This window comes from Furipterus horrens, unplaced genomic scaffold (genome assembly GCF_987537825.1).
Source record: "Furipterus horrens unplaced genomic scaffold, mFurHor1.1.pri manual_scaffold_3, whole genome shotgun sequence".
In the NCBI taxonomy this organism is placed as follows: Eukaryota; Metazoa; Chordata; class Mammalia; order Chiroptera; family Furipteridae; genus Furipterus; species Furipterus horrens.
Window position 1 is genome coordinate 203,923,356 of NW_028327173.1, and position 22,613 is coordinate 203,945,968.

Genomic DNA, 22,613 nt, shown 5'->3' on the forward strand with positions numbered 1-22,613 from the left:
CCTTCCTCCCCTTGTTTTCTGAACGATTTCAGAGTAACGTGCAGGTATTGTAACCTTCACCCTCAAATATTTCAGTCTGTGCATCCCAACCGCCTCTTGCGTAACTACTGAGCAACCACAAAACTTGGGAATTTAGCTTTGATTCGGTGCCGTTATTCTCTAAGTCACAATCCACCTTCCAAGTTCACCATGTAGTCCCATAAGGACCCCAATAGCCACCCCTGCCTCCGATCCAAACGCACATTGATGCGGTTGAGTTGTTGAGTCCCGTTGGTCACCTTTAATCTGAAGCGTTATATGTTTTTTAAAACTTAGGCCAACTTGACAGGCCCCAAATGGTGCTGGGTTTTTATTTTCATTTCTTGGACGTCTGGCAAAGCCGCACGCTTGTTGCGGGGTGGGTTGTTCGTTGGTATGCCCCTCCGGCATCCTTCTCTCCCTCAGGAATTTATACCTGCATTTTAGGAATCAGACATGACCTTTCACAAGCTGCTCCTGACCCCAAAAAAGAAACAATCTGGATCCTCCAGGCGCCTTGTCCCCAGCTCAGCCTCTTGGCCAGAGTTTTGAAACAGCACAGTTGTCTGTACCGCGCGTGCGAGGACACCCTCTCGTTCTCCCAGACTCCGGGGAGGATGAACATGATTCCTGTTTGGTTTGACATTTCCTGTGGGGCCTGACCCTCCGCCAGCCCCGTTTTGTTTCCCAGCAGCCACCTGCTGAGTGTCAGCTGTCCCCATGGTTGCTGTTGATCAATGGTTCCTGGCCTGGGAGGCAGGCGGTCTGTGTCCCCGGAGAGGGGATCGTGCCCAACAGAAGGCTCACCAGGGCACGGCAGGGAGGCTGCACACCTGCCCCGGGCTTCACCTGCCCAGCCTGGACCAGCCACTGACGCGGCTGGGCCCACAAACTCAGAGACGCACAGGGAAACAGCCGTCCTTGCCGCTGTGACTCCACGCTGTGGCTTGTAATCGTTAGTTTAGAGGTCGAGTTTATTAAATCAATTATCGCTCGTTGGTGCTGTCATAGACAGAAAACTATTTAAAAAAATGAAACTTCAATATTCACAGTCTGACCCTTCTGAATCACATCTTTTTTCCTTCTTTCATGTGTTAATTTTTTCTAATGAGGGACAATGTAACCACATAAAAGTTAGAAGAAGTAGAATAAGGAGTCCCCAGGTAACTACCGTCATAAATGACCTCGTGCACTCCCCGCTCATCGTCCCCACTCCCAGGTGAGTGGGGAGGACACCTCAGACACCGTATCATTTCTTCTATAAACACTTCAGTTTGTGTGCAAAAGGTCAGGCTCCTTTATTGATTGTGAACACAATCCTAGTATCATATCACACCTAAAAAGAACAAGGAAGCTTTGGACAGTGGCACTATCATAGCCGATGAGGTTTATCTGAGGTGCGATTGTTGCTAAATGAAAAAAAAACAATGACTTTTTAATACCATAAAAATGCCGAGTCAGTCCTGGCTGCTGTGGCTCAGTGGACTGAGCGTCGGCCGGCGAGCCAAGTGTCGCTGGTTCGATTCCCAGTCAGGGCACATGACTAGGTTGCATGTCAGGTCCCCAGTTGGGGGCGTGTGAGAGGCAACCACACAGTGATGTTTCTCTCCCTCTCTTTCTCCTTTCCCCTCTCTCTAGAAACAGATAAATAAAATAAAATAAAGTAACCTTGTTAAAAAATAAATAAGTTTTTTAAAAAATATTAAAAAAAAAAACAAACACCAAGTCACTGTTAAATGTCCTGATGTGTCTATAACTGTTTTGGTCAAACCAAGATCCAGACGAGGCTCATGCTTTCCCTTTGGTTGATCGGCCTCTGACGTCCCTATACATGTCCCCTCCCTCGTTTTTTTCCCTTGCAATTTATTTGTGGAAGAAACTGGGTCATCTGTCCTGTCGAGAGTTTGCATTTGGATTTTTGTGATGGCGTTTTTACAGTGTCATTGAGTGTGCCTCTGTCCCTCCTGCAACCTGGGATTTCAAGTTGTTTTGACAATGGAAGGAGACTGTATCCAAGGTGCCTCTCTCGGTCAACGAGAATTTCCTTAGGCAGGAGTTAGGAATGACAAGAGACACGGCCCCAACTCTGCTCCTGACCCCTGGGGAAGTGGGACTCGTACATCCTTCTCTGGGTCTCAGTGCAGCCAGGGAGCAGGTCGTGTGGTCCCACCGCTCCTCTGTGCTGCTGGCCTTTTGGGATCAGTTAGATAATCAGCCTCCAGGGGGGCATCTCTGGTTGGCAGCGATGAGCCTGTCCAGCTTCTCCAGTCCCGGAACTGAAGGCAGCAAGCTCACCTGGTACAAGAAGACCATTCAGCTCCCTGGGCAGCTGCTGTTAGACCCCTGAACAGGGCGCCCAGGAGTGGGGGCTGGGCAGCCATCCCAGTCCCGATGGTGTTTAGATGCACCTGCCTCCTGGTCACAAATACTGGGACATTTCTTCCCAAGGCCCCCAAGGAACGCTGGCTCCTTCCTGAACTAACTCCCGAGCTAGCACAGACAGGGCTCCTGGGCTCAGGCTGCCGCTCCCAGAAACAGTTATAAAGCTCTCTTCTTTTTCTCTTTCCTCTTCTTTCCTTTCTGCTACCCCTCCCCCACCTCCTTTCTTTTTCTCTGTTTTCCCCCCTCTTTAATAATCGATGTAGGCATCTTTTCGGTGCACTAGGGGGAGCTGCTCTTTAACAAAACCTGCAGGGAACTTTCCCAAGCGAAGAGCAGCTCCGGACAGAGGCAGCCTAAAGGGAGAGGTTGGGTTCCTGCAGAGCAGCAGGAAGTGCAGCCCGCTTCGGTGGAATAGGCCTGTTACCCACAAACCACAGGCGAGGGGGGCAGCAGGTCTGGGGTCAAGTCCGCTGTGCCCCCATCAGCGGCAGAGTAGCGGTTCCCTCTCTGGCCTCCAGGGATCAGGCTCATATGTGGTCCTCAGTCCGGACCCTGCCACTCCTTATCTGCTGTGTAAACCTGGACAAGTTGCCCAACCTCTCTGAGCTTTTCTCCTGAGTCAAATAAAGCGGGTGGTCCCTGCGTCCCAGCGGTAAGTGACGTAACCGTCTCAGCACAGAGGCCAGTGAAGACTCTACAGCAGTGGTTCTCAACCTGTGGGGCTCATCCCCTTTCGGGGTCGAACGATCCTTTCACAGGGGTTGCCTAAGACCATCAGAAAACACATATGTAATTACATATTGTTTTTTGATTAATCACTATGCTTTAATTATGTTCAATTTGTAACAATGAAAATACATCCTGCATATCAGATATTTATATTACGATTCATAACAGTAGCAAAATTACAGTTATGAAGTAGCAACGAATATAACTTTATGGTTGGGGGTCACCACAGCATGAGGAGCTGTATGAAAGGGTCGCGGCATTAGGAAGGCTGAGATCCACTGCTCTACAGCATTATCTATAGGTAAGTTTGGCTCAGGAGGTGCTTCCCCATCAGGGCTGAGAGTCTGGGGGGTGCGTGTCAACAACCTGTCAGCATTCATGGCTGGGATGCAGGTTTACTGCGTGTCGAGGTTGTATCTTCCCCAATAAAGTGATGTCCCCTGTCCCCAGGTGTCTCTAGTGTTCTGCTAGAGGCTCTGCTCCACACCGTGCCTCCACGGTGACCTCTGAGGATGCCCTCGGCCCTGGGGCACACCAGGGTCCCTGGCCCACACCAGGGTCCCTGGCCCAGTCCCTTCGCAGTGGGGGGAGGGAAGTAAGCAGACTGATGTGGCCCAGTGACAGCACCAAGTCAAGGCCCCAACCCCAAGTGTCTGGGGAAAATGGGGTAGTTTCCAGACAGGCTTGGAGCTCCCTGATGTGGGTGAGGGTGACAGTGAGGGTCCGCGTGGGGGACAGCGGCCAGGACGGCAGACAAGCCTGAGTGTAGCCCCGAGGTGAGTAGGTGACAAGAACCAGCCTGTGTGATCACAGCTTGTGCTTCCCCCAGGGTCACGGCCATGGGTTCTGGGTGTTTTCATTAGTGTCGAGTTGCCTCTGTCACAACACCAGAGAAACACTTACCCCAGTCTCCACTGTGGCTGGGACCTGTGGACCCACCCCCATCCCCGCATCCCCCTACAGGCCCCGGTATGTGGCCGCCCGTAGGATGGGTCTTATCTCTTGCTTCCGGGGTCTTCGCCCAGTGAGACGTTTTAGGACTCTGACCTCCAGAACTGCGAGATAACAAATTTGTGTGGATTGAAGCCACCAAGTCTGTGGCAATTTGTTAAAGCGGCCGCAGGAAACGACACAGACCCAAGGTTGGAAGGCAAGCCCGAGGAGCGAGGAAAATACAGAGGAGATTTTGTTCCCCAAAGACAAGGGGTTTCCCTGGGTTCCCGACCTCCAGATTCCTTTGGCCCGAGAGACAAATTTCTATCTCGCATACGACATTATTTTTCAGGGCTTTCATTCATAAACTTACTGCTTGATACAGGGATAGAGACCATCTCATTGGAGTCTTGATTTTAATGGGAATTCCTCTGGTGTTCTATAATAAAGTGTGATACGAGCGTCTATGAGTTGAGATACTTTTATCTTTATTGTATTAAGACCATCTCCTTGTGTTCTTAATTTTTAGAGTTTCTAAAATAAAGGCTTGAATTTTATTGAATGCTTTTGTAGTATCTACCGGAGATCATTGCAGGCTTTTTCTTTTATGAATTTACATTATACTTGATATAGCTGGTAGATATCCATTCTCGGGATAAATCCTACCTGGTTGTGTCGTGTTATTCTTTTAACATACAACTGAACCCTAACGGCTGAGAAATGTAGACATTTACTCCAGACACAGACGTGCTCAGCGACAAGTCAGTGAGTATAGTTTTGTCCGTGGTCATGCCCAGAGTCTAGTTTTTGTCCTGTCTGCTTCGGATATCATCCAGGGCTATGCTGACTCAGTAAAATAAATTGGGTAGCTGTCTATATTCCTCTATGGCCCCCCACCCCCAAAGTGCATATATTCCTTGGAATTAATTATCTCTTGACAGTTGGCAATAATTCATCCATAGAAACAACTGGGACAGAAGCCTTCTTGTTTTTTAATGAGTCTGTCAGTCCCCTTCTTGGTCATTGATTTGCTCAGTTTTTCTGTGTCTTGAGTGGAAAGAATTAGGCTTGGGGTTTTAAGTTTGAGTGTAGACTTTACCACTTAACGGCTGTGCTGGTTCATTCATTCACTCGTTCATTCCGTAACTGCCCATTGGCGCTGATGCCAAGCCCTGCGCTGGGAGCTGGAGGTAGGGTGGGAGACGGGGTCCCTGCCCTCAAGGCCCTCACAGTCTCCAAGAGGAGAGACCACAACCAGGCAAAGAAACAAGAAAACAAAAACCAGGTTATTTGCAAGAAAGAAACAAGTAAGGGGCTGAGACTGTGAATAAGGAGGACGGGCTCTCTGGATGGGTGGCTGAGGATGGTCTCTTGGGCAGACATTGTGCCCAGGTGGCCTCAAAGCATCACCTAGTTCTGTGGCCAGTCCCCCTCCTTGGCTCTGCTTCTTCAGAGAACTGCCCTTGGGCTATTGGAGCAGGAAGCACCTGGGGTTTAGGCCACACACCCCCACACCCCGCCCCTGCCCCAGGGCTCAGGTGCAGGACAACCAACAGGAGTACAAAGCCCAGGCCCCTTACCCAGAGTCAAGGGAAACTCTAAGCCACTCCAAACTACACTTTCCTTTGTAAGGCTCCCTGTGGGGTCAGTCTGGAGCTCACATGCTTCCTTCTTCCCTGACTCCCCTTCTAACGTGAGCACTTCCCTAATCAATCACTCACCGGAGCCTCCCCGTTTCAGGGTTTGCTTTCCAAGAACCTGACTTAACTTCTGTGAGGAGACGATCCTGAAGCTGAAACCTCCAGTGTGAGAAGTAGCTGGCCATGGGAGGAGCCAGAGAGAATCAGGACTAGGGGCTGGGTTTGGGGGATGAGGATATAGCGTGTGCAAAGGCCCTGAGGCAGGGCGGGCTAAATCAGAAGCTAGAAAGTGCCTGTTGTGTTTGGGAAATGCTGCAGGAGGGAAGACAGGGCAGAGCTGAAGAGTGCAGGTCTTGGAGTCCACACCATCATCCTTAGATTTTTGTTGGGCAGATAGTGGGGGGAGAGGCAGGACGAGGGCTGCGTGTGCCACTGTGAACCTGGGGCCTAAGTTCTGGAGCAAATCAGACAGGAAGACAGCCCTGGGGCCTTTCTGGTTGCTGTGACTTCTTTGCCCTTTGAAACCCCTGGGAAGGGCTCAGAGCTGGCAGGTGACAGAGACACTGGGATTTTCATCAGTGGGGAGGTTTGGCCAGACCCGCTTTTGATAAAGATTCTTTGGGTGGTTACGCATCAGAAAAGTCAAGGACATCAAGATCAGGGACTGAGAGATCGTAGGGGCTGAGTGGGGGTAGCAGTGGTTCTGGCACCAAGTTATGCGGGCCTGAACTTGGTGGCCATGGGGTGGGAGGGGAGCAAATGACAGAGAGCGATTAGGAGATAAAATGGAGAAGACTCAGGAGGCTGAGTAGTATCATGGAAAAAAGTTTTCCTTACAACAGTAATATGGGAAGACATGGTTATCTAGAAATGATTCTGAGGAATAGGAAAAGGCATGGGCATCAGACACTTGTGGATTTGACCTCAAGGGAGGAAGGTCACTGCTGAGAGGCCGGTCCAGCCTCTGTAAGATGCGTGCCTGTGCCCCAGGGGATGACTGGGAGGAAGCGGTGAGAAACAGAATTCATCACGACGCCTCTCTCTCATGGCTGCAAGGTGAAGGGTGGACCCACGAAGAGGGTGCAGCTGCCTTGAGCTCAGACACCGGAGCTTTAGCATCCTGTGCAGACCTGCCGCTGGGAGGGCAGGAGCCCCCTGTCGGCGGGAGGCAGCGTGCTCACCGGGTAAGCAGAACGGGACTGCAGTCCGAGGCGTTAAGTGGTTTCTGAATGGCTGCAGCGCGATTCAATTCTCCATCTCACCACATCGCGTTCGATTGCCTTGCTCGAATGCAATTGCAAGGAGATGACGGGGCCTCATGTAAAAAGTTCAGCTGGGCTGCATGACCAAGAAATCGACACTCGCCCCAGCCTGCTGGCCTGACCCCTGGGCGGAGGTCCCTGGTGCCATGGGGTCACTGTGAGGATGGCCAGCATGGTGTCCTCATTGCGTGAAGTCCTGGCCCTGGCATGTCCCCCGTAGCATTTCCTACAGCTGACAACAATCTGCTAGTCTTTCCGGAAAGAGATAGCATGGTGGGGTCAGAAGAACGCTTACTCACAGCTGGGGCTCTGGGGACCGACCCCCCGCTTAGCAGTGTGGAACCTCTGGGAAGTTCCCTGATCAGACAGAGTGCCAGGTCTTGAACACTTACACGCATCCACCCATCCATCCAACCATCATCTGCACATCCAGCCACCCGCCTTCCCAGCCACACCCACCCACCCAACCCACCAGCTTTTCCTGGGTGCCTCCACGCGCCAGCCCTGAGCTGGGAGCTGGGACAGATCAGCCATCTGCCTTGAAGAGCTCATAAGCGGAGCCTGGGGCCCAGACAAGTCAGTGTCAGTCATGGTGGACTGTGACAAAGGCCGTGACCGAGAATATACGAAGGATTCTGGGAGCAGAACAGACGGACTATGTGGCGAATTTAGGAAGGCTGCACAGTGCAGGTTGACCTTTGGGCTGGATCTTAAAGGAAAAACAGGCATGTGTGCTTGAGGAGAGAAAGAGGGACCCTCGTGCAAAGACAAAAATGCCTGGAAGTGGGGTGGGCCCCTCTGCGGCCCCCGCCCCGGTCAGCTGGTGTCAGCACGCCTGTGCCCTGCTTCTCCTGCCCACCCAGTGACCTGGCTCCATCTCCTCACACCTGGAACCTAGAAGGCGTCTGGCCCAGCCTCCATCACAGCGAGGACCCCTCCTCAGCATCCAGACCAGAGTGGGGACTCACTACCTAGGAGGGCTCCCCTTGCCAAGGGGAGGTGTGGTCTCCTCCCGCCTCTGCTCTCCTGCCCGGCAGGCACCTGGCCCTTGCTGGCTGTGAAGGCCCAACCCTCGCTGGCCCCCACCCAGCCCGGGGCCCCTGGGCCCCCAGAGTTAGAATTCTCCATTTACAAAAGGAAATGACATCATTGTTTTTGCAGATTGAAAAAGGAAAAGGAACACATGTGTGTTTTATTTTTCAAATCAGATAATCCAGAAAGATAGGAAGAAAATTAAAATTATTTACAATCCATTCCCCAGAGAAAATCATAGAGGACATATTGTTGTGTGTCCTTCCAGGATGTTTTCATTGATGGGCACATGGATGCGCCCACACACTCTTTGTTAAATAAGAAGGTCAAGACACTGCACACAGTGTCCTGTGACACACTTGCTGTTCTTCACAGTCACGGACGCGGGGAGAATGTTTCCAAGGTCGCAATCATCGATTCCTATCAGCTGAAGGCTGGTCTCTGTGAGGAAGAGCCTCAAGTTCATCACACCCTTCCTGGCAGAAGTTCAGGTTCGGCCTCTCTGAAAAACCTTTTTCTAGGATAAATAACACTCTGCGTACATCCGTGTGCATAAATCTTTGAGCAATAACATTGGATTGTTTAAACATGGGGGTTAATACGGCCTCTGGCTCAGGTCATAAAGGAAATTGATTTTTATTTTCAAAGTCGATGGTGATTAAATGAACAATGGTTGCCAGGCAACCTGTGAAAGAGGATTTGGAGTGGAGGTCAGAGCAAACAGCAGCCCTACCCCCATCCCAGGAGCCCAGAGCCTCTCAGGCCCCCGTCTAGGTAAGGAGCACCCTCTTACCACCTCCCCTAAGCCCCCAGCCCCAGCCACTTCTCCCATACCAACCTGGCCCTCTCTCAGGACACCCCCAGGCCTCCCCCAGCCCAGCCTCCTGCCCTCGCCCAGAGAAAGGAAGACCAAGGTCCCAGCCATTCCAGGATGCTGTTTCGGAGCGGCTCCGCTGGGTCAGCGAGCGTTTGCTGGGAAGGACCCGTGTGCCAGGCTGTATGGGGTGGGCTGCGGAAATGCCATCAGAGCCCATCTATCTGCTCAGAGGTGACTCTCATGCACTCCTGAGGGGGTGCTTAGGGCTTTGTCACCCTGTAGAATCTACTCTGTACATCAGCGGGTTTTGATGTATTTTGTTTTTTTTCGTTTCCTGCCTCAGGTCACCTGTAGGTAGGACACACCCACCAGTAACAGGGCATCAAAAGGGCAGGTGTGTGGGCCGACTGGGAAGAGGAGCATCTCTGAGGGCAAGTGGAGTTTGAAAAAGGCCCCTCCTTGACTCCCACAGCTGGGGAACCTGGTATGGCTTCCTGGGGGAAGGGGCATGCTTCCAACCAAGGGGAGCCATGGAAGGATTTCCAGCAGAGCAGGATAGAAAAAAGTCCACGGTTTAGCACCTCTCCCTCCATGAATTCGGGGGGTAGTTGGTAGGTCAGGAGCCCTGGCTTCCATTAGGAAAGGGACCTGCATAGTCTCTGAGAGAGAGAGCCAGGTGGCTGCAGGCACAGGGGAGGAGATGAGGACCCCCGGCAGCCCCAGGTCAGATGGCCTCGGTTACTCTGTCCCTCCCTGCTGAGCAGAAATCCCACCGCCTGCTCCTCCTCTCATGGACATCAGCTGAGCAGCCTTGTACTGAAGGGATAAGCACACCACCATCAGTGCCGGCTGTGTGCTGGGACTTTACCCACGTTCTCTCCTTCGGCCCGAGAGGCAGGCACCAGGACCCCCATTTTACAGATGCGGAAACTGAGGATCAGCGCATCCGGTTGTCCTGGCCAAGGAAAAATAGCCAGTATCGGAGCCAGCGTTGAAGCTCTGTGGTGCTCAGGCCCTGCTCCCTCCCTCACCACGTTCTTGCAGTGAGATTTTAAAAGCAGCCCTGGTTCCTGCACATTTCGTGTTAGGAGTCACTTCGTGTGAGAAAGAGGAGATCTGACCCCCTGTCTCATCATGGGGGTCCCATCCAACCCTGTCCCTTTGGCCTTACCTGGCCTCATTCGTGACACTGTCAGTGGAAAAAAACAAAGACACCGCCACAGATATAGCAGCACCCCCAAGACAGCCATCCCCATGTCTTCTGCGCTCAAGGGGGAAGAGAAGCAGAAGCGAGGGCTGTCCTCATCAGGGTCCCGTGAGCCTCCCAGCTCTGGGGGACGGGTGGGGGGCCACCCACAGGGATGAGGAGGCTGGTGCTACCTCGCTTCTGATGAGGCTAACCCACGCAGAGGGACGTGGCCAAGCCTCTCTCTCCAGGGTGGCAGGGACGCCAGGAAAGCGCCCCAGGCACAGCTACCGGGTGGCCAGTTCTGCACCCCTCCCTGGTGTTGGGTGACACACTTGTGGTTACACAGCCCAAGATGGCCCTGGCTCTGGGGTCTCCTCTTCCCAGGGGTGGAATCCTTCTGTCCTGCTCACCTCTCAGTCAAAGCAGGACGCCCTGCCCAGCTCCAGGTGCACCCTCCATATCACACCTGGAATTACTTAGCAACTGCAGGGGTTCCTGATTCATCGTCCTCCTCTTGCTGCTGCCAGCGTAAGGATTGCTCTTCTCTTCCTGGAGATCGCGTCCTCCTGTCTCTCTGCTCAGCTCCGCTCCGCCCCACTACCACGCGCCTCCAGCCTCCCCGGGTACGTTTCAGTCGCCCACTTTCCATTAGCCCCGATTAGACCCATCCAGGCACCGGCCACTCTGAGCAGCAGGAAGTGTGACTTGGATGCCAGTTAAGAGAGGATGTGGCCTTCTCAGGGGTGGAGCGGGTACAGGGCAGAGGAGGGAGGGGTGTGGGGGGGTCCGGGAAAAAAATCAGCGGCCTCCCTGGGACTTTTAGCCCTTGGAAGCCACACAACTTCATTCAATAAACATATAGTGAGCAACTACTGTGTACCACCTCCGTTCGCAACGTGGTAAACAAGACAGATGAGGTCCCTGCCTGAGGTTCTAGACGAATGCACAGAAAACATTTTTTATAATGATAATTACTATATGGAAAAAAAAAACCAAACCCGCCCCTTCTGTTAGAGTCTCGTGGAGCTTTGAGGCCAGCTCTCACACCCCCTCTGAGTTTTCTTCCGCCCTCCTTTCTTCCACTTCTTACTGGGCACATTCTTTCTTATGGCCTGTCACCTGCTTAGCACAGAAAAGGTAACTCCCAGTCGGGGGGAGGGCGGTGGAGCTGGGGATAGAGACCAGGTCTCCAGACCGTGGTCCCACGCTCTGCACACCGCATGTGGGGACAGGTGAAGTTGACAGCCCAGGGTGAGGGTGTGGGTTTGGCGGATCCATCAGGAGCCATGTGGGGACCTGGTGGCTCACACACTCTGGACACACAGGCCATACCCTCAGAAAGGGTCCTCTTGGTAGTGTTGACACCAGAGATCTGAGCATTCATGGCCCGGCTGGGAGCCAGGGTTGAGGGCCCTGGAACTTCACATGGGGACAGGGTTGAGTGGGAAAAGGTCAGCTCAGGTGTCTGCAGGTAAAAGGCCCTCATTGTGAAGTCTCAGACCATCTCGCCCCACATGCATCAAATTGCTATCCATGGATGTAACGTGGAAGCCCCAAATGCAAAACAGATGCAGGAGGAGCTGTTCTGTTTAAAGGAGGAAGACAGGGAGCTCTGCCACCACCCACCAGCCGCCACCCACCACCCTTCTGTGGACCCAGGGGCTCTGCAGAGTATAGTTTCAGAACCACGGACCTCATTCAACCTCTTCTTTGTATAAATGGGTAAACAGAGGCCAGGCGGTGGGTGAGGGACAGAGGCTTTAAGGAGCTCACTTGAGATTGGTCAGTTGGAATAGAATAGCAGTGCCCTGCTTCCAAACAAGGGAGAAGAGCAGAGGCCTCTGTCAGAGACAAGAGGTACTTGGACTGAGAGGAAATGCCCAGGTTGTAGGCCCAGCTCTGCCATCAGCTCCCTTGGGGCTTGGTTTGTGTATCAGTCAGGATGAGCTAGGCTATGCTGAAGTAACAAATAAGTCCCAAAATCTCAGTGGCTCAAAAAAGCAAAAGTTTATTTTACACACACACACACACACACGCACACATACACACACACACGACACAAACTATTATCATTTTGGGAAACTCCAGGATCACTGTCCCCTAGGAGATGACTCAACAATCAAGCTGCTGCCACCTTCCAACACTTCCTTCTCAACACACAGCTTCAGGGTTGGCTGGGACAGGTAGGGAATGGGGAGTATCTGGCTCCCAACTGCTTTCATCCAGAAGTGAAACACGTCACTTCCACTCACATTTCATTGCCAAAGAAAGTCAAAAGGTAACCCTTAATTCAAGAGGTGGGACCTGATATCATCAGAGAATGACAGTGTTTGTCTAGAAATCATTGGTGAGCCCTACAAATGTCAACCACAGTTTCCAAATCTGGCAAGTAAGCAAAATGGTAGCTGCCATCTTTCCTTCGTTTGTCTTCATTTGCATATTCAATTCACTGATTTTTATTGTGCAAGGTGCCAGGGAAAACAGTGATGTAGGATTAGAACTCAGGTCTTCTGATACCTAAGCCAAGGCTTTGCCTTTCTCTTGTTCACATTCTTCACCAGCCCCCCTCGCATTTTTGTCTTTCTTTTGGTTTCTCCCTAAAGCAGAGCCTGAAACAAGGATTTGGGTGCAGGGAGTTTACTTGGGAGGTGAGTCTGGGAAGCTACAGTGAGGGAGCCAGAGAGTGAGACAGGCAAGGAGGGGACACCAGCCACGTGTGCATTAGTGAACTGGTCACCAGCATGGGCCACTGGGCTCCTTCCCACCAGGGACCCTCCGAGGAACCATGGAAAACACAGCTCAGCACTGTCCTGGGTAGTGGGAGGCTGGAGGGTGCCCCACTGGCAGCTGTCCCCTACTGACAGAGGGCTGTTACTGGAGTAGTGAACTCCTCATGGGGTCGGGGCTGCAGCTGAGATCCGAGGGGGGCTGGGGACATGAGGGGCAGAGCCCCAGTGGCTTCCACTAGATGGCTGAAGGAAAAGCCACGCCTTCCAGGAAGCCATATGAAAACCCAACACAAACAGCCCTGCGCTGGCCAAATAAAGGTGGCGAGAGGGCCTTGGGCATGTGCGAGCTATTTTTTCTAACCTCCTTTACCGGTTTGGAGGGGTGTAACTGCTCTGCATTAAAATAAGGGATAGCAGCAGCAACATGGTGGCGCCCACTGATTCAGGTGCGGGAACAGGGTGGCGGGCAGCCACAGGGGCCCTGGAGGGTAGGCATCGTGCTGGCTTGGGCACCACTGTCCAGAAGTCAGGACAATGTGAATGGGACACACAGGGGCACAGAAGCAGTCTATTGCAGTCAGTGTCTAGGATTCTGAGAGAGGACATCACTGTGTTCAGAGCCTGCAGCCTCTCTCTCTGAACACCTTCCATGGCAGGAGGCAGTGGGGTGCAGGGAAGAGTCCCCAGCCTTGGAAGCAGATGGCCAGGGTTCAAGCCTTATCACCACCACTAACTGCAAAGACACCAAAGCTGACGCAGAGATCAGACTATTGGTCCTGACCATGTTGCTCAGTGGGTTGGGTCACTGGTTTGATTCCCGGTCAGGGCACATGCCTGGGTTATGGACCAGGTCCCTAGTTGGGGGTGCATATGAGAAGGTAACCAATCAATGTTTCTCTCCCTTGCTTCCTCCCTCCCTTCCCCCTTCTCTCAAATTAAATAAATGAATAAATAACTAGAACCCTGGGTGTGGATTGCCTGGCTGAGAGTAGTTGTCGGGGCTGTCGCTGATCCTCGCCTTGCCAGAGGTAGACCCACTGCTCTGCACAGTTCCCACTGCACCTGAGACCGGAGGTCATTCCAGATCACCAGACCCCAGGCTTGGAACAGCGCCCTCCCTCTGCGTTCCAAGCTGCTCGGATCCTAGGTTTCTAAAACAAACCCAAAAGCTGGCACCCTCGGGCGGACCTCTACATTTGCTATATGATTTCATGAGGAAAGGAGGGGGCAGGAGAAGGGTGGGCAGATGGGAGCACCACATGACATGCCGGGTTCTGGGAAAGTGTAGAAAGTTCGTAGGGAATCAGAAAGAAACAGAGAGTGAAGGTCAGGGACTCTGGTTTTGGTTTTCCCGTGAAGGTGACCTTGAGGGTCCCTTTGGAGTCCATGATCTTATGGTTGATGTGGTCTGAGAGGTCAGGGAAGGCTTTCTAGGGGGTGGACTTCTGGGGGTGGACAGGCTGGGGGAAGAAAGGTGCCCCTGTCACCAGCACGCTAGTGAAACTCTACCCCGTGGCTGCAGCCCTCTCGCAATTCAACAGGGAGGACCTTCCTTCCACCTCTGTCCCCAGCTCCCACTACCTGTGGATGAGACATGGGCTTTCATGACACCCTGTCCTGCTCGAATTCCATGGGAGTCTCATTGGCTTAGCACCTGCCTTCCACACAATCGTATGAGGGACAACGGGCTGCGTGGGCGGGGGGCGGAGTCCAGAGGGTGAAAGGAGTCACATGCCCACCCCCAATGCCTCTCAAAGGCCTCCTGTCCTAGAGCCATTGGGCAGGTCCCACACACCTGGATTCTGAGTTTCAGCCACCAAGCATGGTGTGTGGGAGCCGGGCTGCGGGCCTGGTCCGGGGAGGGGGGGGGGGCTGTGCTTGCTTTCACGGGGCCTTCCGTTAAAAGCACAAGCACATGCCAGATGGATGCAGAAACCCAGGACCAGGGAGAGGAAGAGGCAGCCTGCCATGCAAGCGTCTGAACTCTAGATCTGATTATATTTGGATCCCTCAGAAATCTGGTGATAATTGAAATCAGCCCAGTACAACTTTTATTGGGCAGAATTCTTATTCTCTCTCTGTCTCAGTTTCCTCATCCTGTGCAGGAACAAGAACAGTTCCTTCCTCAAAGGGCAGGTGTGGGGTGAATGAATTAATACGTGTGAATTGCTTAGAACAGTGCCTGACACAAAATAAATTTTCAAGAAATGTTAGTTTTTTTTTGGGGGGGGGTGGTAGTTGCTATGAATAGTATTAACATATTCATTCAAGTATAGAGCCTTATAGTTATTCGGTTAATGTTGAATGAATGATTGAAATAAATGCAGGGGGGTTAAAAGGCTGGAAGCGGATGACAGCAAAGATCGAAACAGGTACTTGGTTTGCACTTGATCTGGTCTAATTAGTTATTATGATCGGGTATCCATGGAAACTGCTGAATAGCAAGACTCAGAACAGACAGTTTTCCTCTGTACTGGGTACACCGAGGTACATGTGAGGCTTCTGCACTTTTCAACCCACAGAGAGAGGGCAGGTTCCTAATTCACCTGCTCATCCCCCCCCCTCACCAGGCAGCGAACTCTTCCAGGGCAGGGCCTGTGACTTGCAGACACTCCGAAACCAGTGTCCACATGGTTTCTGGGTTGGAGCAAGTGCTCCTGCGTTTCTGTTGAATGAATGAATGAATGAATGTTATCTGATTGGCTCAGAAAATGGCAGCATTGAACCTTCAATAAAGGACCTCAGGTTCTTCCTCTGGGACAGGCTGGGGAAGGCAGATGTTAACTATCATCTATCTGCATTAAATTAGATTAGATTAGATGTTAACATGGTTAACACCATTCACTGAAATAGGATTGGACTCTGTTCAAGTTCAATTCCAAAGTGGTGAAGAGCTTGGGCTTTGGGGACCATGAAAACTGCAAGTATTAGCTCAGCCACACCCTAGCTTTGTAAATGTAGGCAACTGGCTTCATTTCTCTGTGCCTCAGATTCAGAATCTGTACGCTGGGCCGGATGACATGTACTCCTTACAGATGACACGCAGATAAAATGGTCCAATGTGGGTAAAGCCACCTGCCCCTCAGGGAGGGAGCCATCTCATCTTCATTTTAAAGTCTATGCAGTGGGGACTTCCAGTCAAGATGGAGGTGTAGGTAGACATGCTTCGACTCCTCATGCTACCATAGAAAGAACTACAACCAGATCTCAAAAACAAATAACAACCAGAGCCATCAGAAAATCGAGCTATATGGAAGTCCAACAACCAAGGATTTAAAAAAGTCAAATTCATCCAGACGGGTAGGACAGGCAGAGTCGCAGAGAGGGGGTAGAGAGGCCATGTGGCACAGAAAAGTGGCGTGGCTCAGACAAGGGATGGTGGTTGAATGGATGATCCCACATTCCCGTGGGGTGGATAAAAATCAGGAGGAACACCCTGGGAGTGAGCAATCCCAGCCCCAGGCCAGACCGCAATCCCATGGCTCCAGCACCAGGAAGAAAATCCCCCATTACCTCTGGCTGTAAGAACCAGGGGGAGTTGGGGCGGTGGAAGAAACTGCTGGATTTTCACTGCTTAAAGGCCCTGCATGCTTTCAGAACATACAAAACTCCCAGAGAAGCAACTGGAGGGGTGTCAATCACATATGGGAATGGGTTGAAGTGATTGAAAATGGGGTGAGTGCCAGGTAAATTGTCAGAAGCCATGTAGTGACATTGTCCCCTCTCCAAGCCCCCACCACAAACAAGCCACAAAGGAGTGAAACAGGTGGCCCATCCTGGCAATTACCTAAGGCTCCACTCCACACAATTTACAGGTGCCTTTACTACCTAGGTCATGCTACTAAAACAGGGAGTAAAAGCAGTTCTACCTAATACACATAAACAAACACAGGGAGGCTACTAAATTGAGGAGGCAAAGAAACATGACTCAAGTGAAAGAAAAAAACAAAACACCAGAAAAAGAACTAAACAAAATGGAGATAAGCAAACCTATCAGATGAAAAGTTCAAAACACTGATAAGGATGCTCAGAGAACTCACAGAGTACGGCAATAAATAAATAAATAAATAAAGGAAGAAATGAGGTTTATACAAAGTGAAATAAAAAGAAATATACAGGGAACCAACAGTGAAGGGAAGGAATCTGAGATTCAAATAAAAAAATTGGAAAGAAAGGAAGAAATAAATATTCAACCAAAACAGAAAGAAGAAAGAAGAACGCAAAAAAAGAAGAGAGACTTAGGAACCTCTGGGACAACTTTAAACGTACCAACATCCAAATCATAGGGGTGCAGAAGAAGAGGAAGAGCAAGAAATTGAAAACTTACTCGAAAAATAACGAAAGAAAACTTCCCTAATTTGGTAAAGGAAATAGACATACAAGTCCAGCAAGCAGAGTCCCAAACAAGTTGGACCCAAAGAGGACCACACCAAGACACAACAAAATGAAAATACCAAATGTTAAAGATAGAGAATCTTAAAAGCTGCAAGAGAAAAGAATAGAGTTGCCTATAAAGGAGTTCCTAAAAGACTATCAGCTGATTTCTCAGAACAAATTTTGCAGGCAAGAAGTATTCAGTGTGATGAAAAGCAAGGACTTACAATCAGGATTACTCTATCCAGCAAAGCTATCATTTAGAATGGAAGGGCAGATGAAGTGCTTCCCAGACAAGGCAAAGCTAAAGGAGCTTATCATCACCAAGCCATTATTGCATGAAACATTAAAGGGTTTTATTTAAGAAAAAAAATATCAACACTATGAACATTAAAATGAAAAACAAAAGCACAACTATCAACAACTGAATCTAAAAAGCAAACTAAGCAAACAACCAGAATAGGAACAGAATCATAGGTGTGGGGATCATTTGGAGGGTTATCAGCTGGGAGGGGGAAGGGGGAGAAATGGTGCAGGGACTAAGAAGCATAATTGGTTGGTACAAAATAGACAGGGGGAAGTTAAGAATCGTATAGGAAAGGGTGAAGCCAAAGCACTTATATGCATGACCCACTGACATGAACTAAGGGAGGTGGGATTGCTGGAAGTAGGAGGATACTGGGCAGAGGAGAGCAAAGGGGGAAAAAATGGGACAACTGTAACAGCATAATCAATAAAATATACTTAACAAAAGAAATTTAAAAAATGAAGTCTATGAGTGAGAGTGATGGAGCCCTCTCCTTGCCTGATGGATCCGGAAATGCCAAGGCGTGGGAGAGACCTCTGTAAACTGTGGCGTGCTGTGCACACGGGCAGAATTATGAGAAGGGCCTGAGTCCCCTGACGGGGGGCAGGACTCAGAAAAGGAAAACCCCCAGAAAAGTGGGGACTTCACAAGGCCATGGACTTCAGGCCCCTTCTGCCTCTGTCCACTTTCCGTGATCTCGGTTAAGCGAGCATCTGGCGAGGCCTCAGTGTCCTCGCTGGTGAGGCAGTGCCACAGCAAGTCATGGGGTGTTTGGGGGTTAAAGGGGACCCAGCCTGTGAAGTGCTCTGTTCCGTTCAGTAAATGTGGCCGCTCCCATCTCTCCGCCCCTCCCGCTCCCTCTCAAGGGACAGCGAGTCCTTCCTCAGGGTGTCCAGCCTTTGGTTCGCACAGCGTGATGAGAAAATAAACCAGAAGGACAGCAGGAGAGGGGAAGCAGGGACACCCAGCTTTACAGGGCAGGGCGTTATGATGAGGCGGGGACCATCGTTACCCCCATTTCCCAGGTGGGGTGGCGGAGGCCCCGCTGGCATCGGGCTTCACACCCAGGTCTGTCCGTGCACAAAGTGGGTGGCCGTCCCCTCGTCCAGGATCCCTCTCCAGCTCTGGCTCCAAACACTGTGTGGGTCCCTGGGGTTGGGGGAGGAGAACACAGGGACAGAAACCATGCGGGTGCTGGGCCCAGCCTGGTACCCCCACCCCCACCGCAGCCGACTCCTACCCACTTGCTGTCCCTTCCATTCCGGAACTATGACCCCTTGCCCTGGGGCGCTCTCCTGGGCTAGGTGGCCCTGCCAGCCTTGTCAGGGTGCTGGGATAGGGGCCTGCATCGCCGGCTTGGCCTGTGCCCTCCTCTGCCACAGGTATCAGCGTCATTAGGTAATTGCACTTGTCCCTTATCCCACTCTCACTCTTTATTACTTCCCTGGGGAGATGCTGTAACCAGGGCCTCTCTCTGCAAATTAAGCCAGTCTCCTGGCTACAGGCGCAGCCAGGGGACTGCTCTGTGTGTGTGGTGGTGGGGGTATGATGTAGGCCAGAGATTATATCTTCAGGTGGCAGGGACATCCTGTCCCTGAGGTCAGCGCGAGCTGGCAGGCCCTGGATGACTCCCGGGAGCACAGCCAGTGCCCACAGAAAACAGGCTGGATCCAGAGGAGGAAGCAGGGGTCATGCCATGGGCTCTGCCCTGGGTTTGCTATGTGACCTCAGGCCCAGCACTTAACCTCTCTGGGTCCCAGGTCCTCAGGGGTCAGACGGGGACAATCACTCCTTCCCCCACAATAATCAAGCCAGCTTGGGGCTGGCAGACACCTACAACTACCCGTGTTCTCCATGGATTCTGGATTCCGTGGCAGCTTTTTTTTCTCTTTAAGGTATGTACTGGCATCTTGTTGCGGTTTTTTAAAAATTAAAGTATAGTAGTCACATAATATTGTATTAGTCCTAGGTGTACAACATAGTGATTCAACATTGTAACAGCTTTTTTTTTCTTTCCTTTTTTTTAAAGTATATTTTATTGATTATATTGTTACAATAGTTCCAATTTTTTTCCCCTTTGTTCCCCTCTTCCCAGCACCCCCCCTCCCACAGCAATCCCCCCACCCTAGTCCATGCCCATGGGTCGTACATACAAGTTCTTTGGCTTCACCCTTTCCTATACTATTATTTTTTTAAAATAATAATAATAATTAATTAATTAATTATTTTAACAATAAAAAATAACAATCCCTCCCTCTCAGACTTAAGACCCTTTGTAATCTTATAAAGGACAATGGGCAAAGGTCTCTTGCTCCTCTAGCTGCCCCAAGCTGGACATGGTCGTCGTCCTACCTACCCCTGGGTCCAGAAATCCCTAAAAAGAGTAGGGGTGTGGAGGGGAGGGTGGCCTTCCCACATGGGGAAGGATCGTGCAGACGCCAGGTCAGCTGGCTGTCCCCGGACAATGGCATGCTTGGTTTAACAGGCTGGCATTCTTGCTGTATTCTCTGGTTCAATTTTGCTCATTTGTTTGTGTTGTTCATTAGTCTCCTGTATTAGGTGATATCATACGGTATTTTTCTTTCGTTGCTTGGCTAACTTCACTAAGCATAATCCTCTCTAGTTCCATCCATGTTGTTGCAAATAGCAAAAGTTCCTTCTTTCTCTCTGCTACATAGTATTCCATTGTGTGGATGTACCACAGTTTTTTGATCCACTCAACTACAGACGGGCACTTCGGCTGTTTCCAGCACTTGGCTGTTGTAAGTAAACAGAGCTGCTATGAACATAGGGGTGCATAGGTTCTTCTGAGTTGGGGTTTCAGGATTCTGTGGATATAATCCTAATAATGGAATCACTGGATCAAAAGGCAGTTTCCTTTTTTAGTTTTTTTGAGGAAATTCCATACTGTTTCCCATAGTGACCGCACCAGTCTGCATTCCCACCAGCAGGGCACTAGGGCTCCCTTTTCTCCGCATCCTCGCCAGCACTTGTTGTTTGTTGATTTTTTTTTCTCTTTTCTTAAAAAAAAGTTTTATTGACACATATTTGCTCATATCTAAAATGTACAATGGGGTAAATTTTAACATAGGCCTGACCCTGTGAAGCCATCACCATAATCAAGCCAGTGAACAGATCCATTACCCCCCCAAACTCCCTCCTAGCCCCTTGTGACCCCTCCCTCCCCCACTCCCAGGCAACCACCAATCTGCCTTCTGTCACTGTAGGTGCATTTGCATGTCCTAGAATTTTACAGAAACAGAAGAGAACAGTACGCACTTTCTTTGTCTGGCTTCTGTTTTGAGAGTCGTCCACACTGATGTGCTATCAATAGTTTACTTCCTTTCATTGCGAGGTCCTAGCTCATCCTGTGGAGGTGCTACAACTTTCTTACTCATTTATCTGTTGATAGAGATTTGAGCTGTTTCCAGTTTGGGGCTATTACAAATCAAGTCGCTATGAATATCCATGTACAAGTGCTGAATGCTTTTATTTGTCTCGGGCAAATACCTAGGAGTGGAATGGCTGGGGCATGGGGTAGGTATATGTTTCATTTGTAAAGAAATGACAGATTGTTTCCCAAAGTAATTTTACATTCCCAGCAGCGGTGTATGAGTTCAAGTTCCTCCACATCTTCACAGCATTGGTCCAAGCAGTCCTTTTACTTTTAGACTTTCTGCCAGGCACGTGGTGTGAAGTGCCCGGGTTCCCGGGCCCCCTGCCCGGGGTCGGGGTGTCTTTCCAGTTAGGAGGTGAGGTAGGGCTCAGAGCCCCTGGGGTTCTCTGTGTGTGTCTTTCACTCTCCCCTTCTGCTGTTGGAGAGGCTGGGGGGAGGGGCACAAGGTGGCTCTCCCAGCCCCGCTGATGCTGAAGTCCAAGGGGGCGGCTCCTGCAGGCAGGCCCTCAGCTGCAAAGGAGCGGCAGCAACCGATGGTCTCCCAGAGAACAGAGCCTGAGGGAGAGAGGAGGGAGGAGCCCCGACGGCCACCTGAGACCCTGCGGGGCAGTCACTGTGCTGAGCACCCGGGACTCCACCTTCTGTCCTCGGACCCCTGCGTTGCCCAGGCACGGTGAGCACCGACAGATGCTGGTGACTGAATGTTCTTGGTTCAATTCACAGAAATCACACAAGGAATTCTGTTGGCCATTTTGTAGACCAGGAAACAGGCTCAGAAAGGTGAAGTGACTTCCGCAAGGTGACACTGTAGGACTAAGCAGAGCGAGGACTGAAAGGTGCAGGTCTTCCCGCCAGCTGGTGGCGGCTCTGGGCATCAGGATGGCCCCGAAGTCACGGCCCTTAGAGTCCACCTGTAGAAGTCCATAGAGTTGAGAGTTTGGGGCCTAGACAGGAGGCTGTCTCTCCCTCAGAGTCCCAGCTAGCTGGCCCCCTTCTAGAAGCGCCCCTGCATTGCTCTGACCTCGTCCTTCATGCAGCAGTGCCTCCCCTCGACATCCATACCACGTGCTCTCCTCCACTGGGGACTTCACACTCACTGGCCCCTCACCCCAGACCCCTAGTTAGAGCCACTGTTCTGGTCTGCGGGGCCTCACTTCGAGACTGCACACTGCAAAGTGGTTCTTTCACAGCACCTCTCTATGCAGCCTCTGCAGACCCACCTCCCAGCTGCTCTCCCCCGGAGACAGATGCTTCTGACCCAGAGGATCTCTCTGGAAGACATCCTGCCTGGGAGTGAGGCCGTTGTGCCCCCCCCCCCCACCCCGTGGGAATATGGCTGCAGGAAGCAGGCAAGGAGCTGAGGCACATCTCAGCCTGGCCCAGGTGCCCACGCGGGGTCCTTCTCTCCACCCCGCTGTGCCTCACGTCTCCAGGGAGTCAGTCCCACGTCCAGGATACGGGGCCCGCAGCACCCCCGACCCCCACCTCTCCCACCATCCTCCTGGGCTGGGGCCCCCTGAAGCCCTCGTCCACCCGCTAAGGCCTGTAAACCGCTTTATTAAATTAAAACAAACATCTGCCAAAGAAGAAAAGCAAAACCTTAATTGGAGGCCCCCAGAGATGTTTGCAGAGACAGGTGGGAGAGGACCTAATGCAATCACCTCGCACCGGCCTCTGTGCAGACCTCGCAGATAAGACAGCATTGCCGGGCAACGGAGGGCCTGCCACCTGGAGGCCTGATAAGGGGCTTGGAGGAGCTGTGTGTTTGGGAAATACAATTTTGTAAGCGGGGCCGAGGGCGTGT

The 22,613-nt window shown here is 51.4% G+C and overlaps 1 pseudogene; it reads left to right on the plus strand.

Annotated features, from left to right (window-relative positions):
- The first annotated feature begins 1,370 nt into the window (after positions 1 to 1,370).
- On the plus strand, positions 1,371 to 1,486 carry LOC150017189 (U4 spliceosomal RNA; annotated as a pseudogene).
- Positions 1,487 to 22,613: the final 21,127 nt, after the last annotated feature.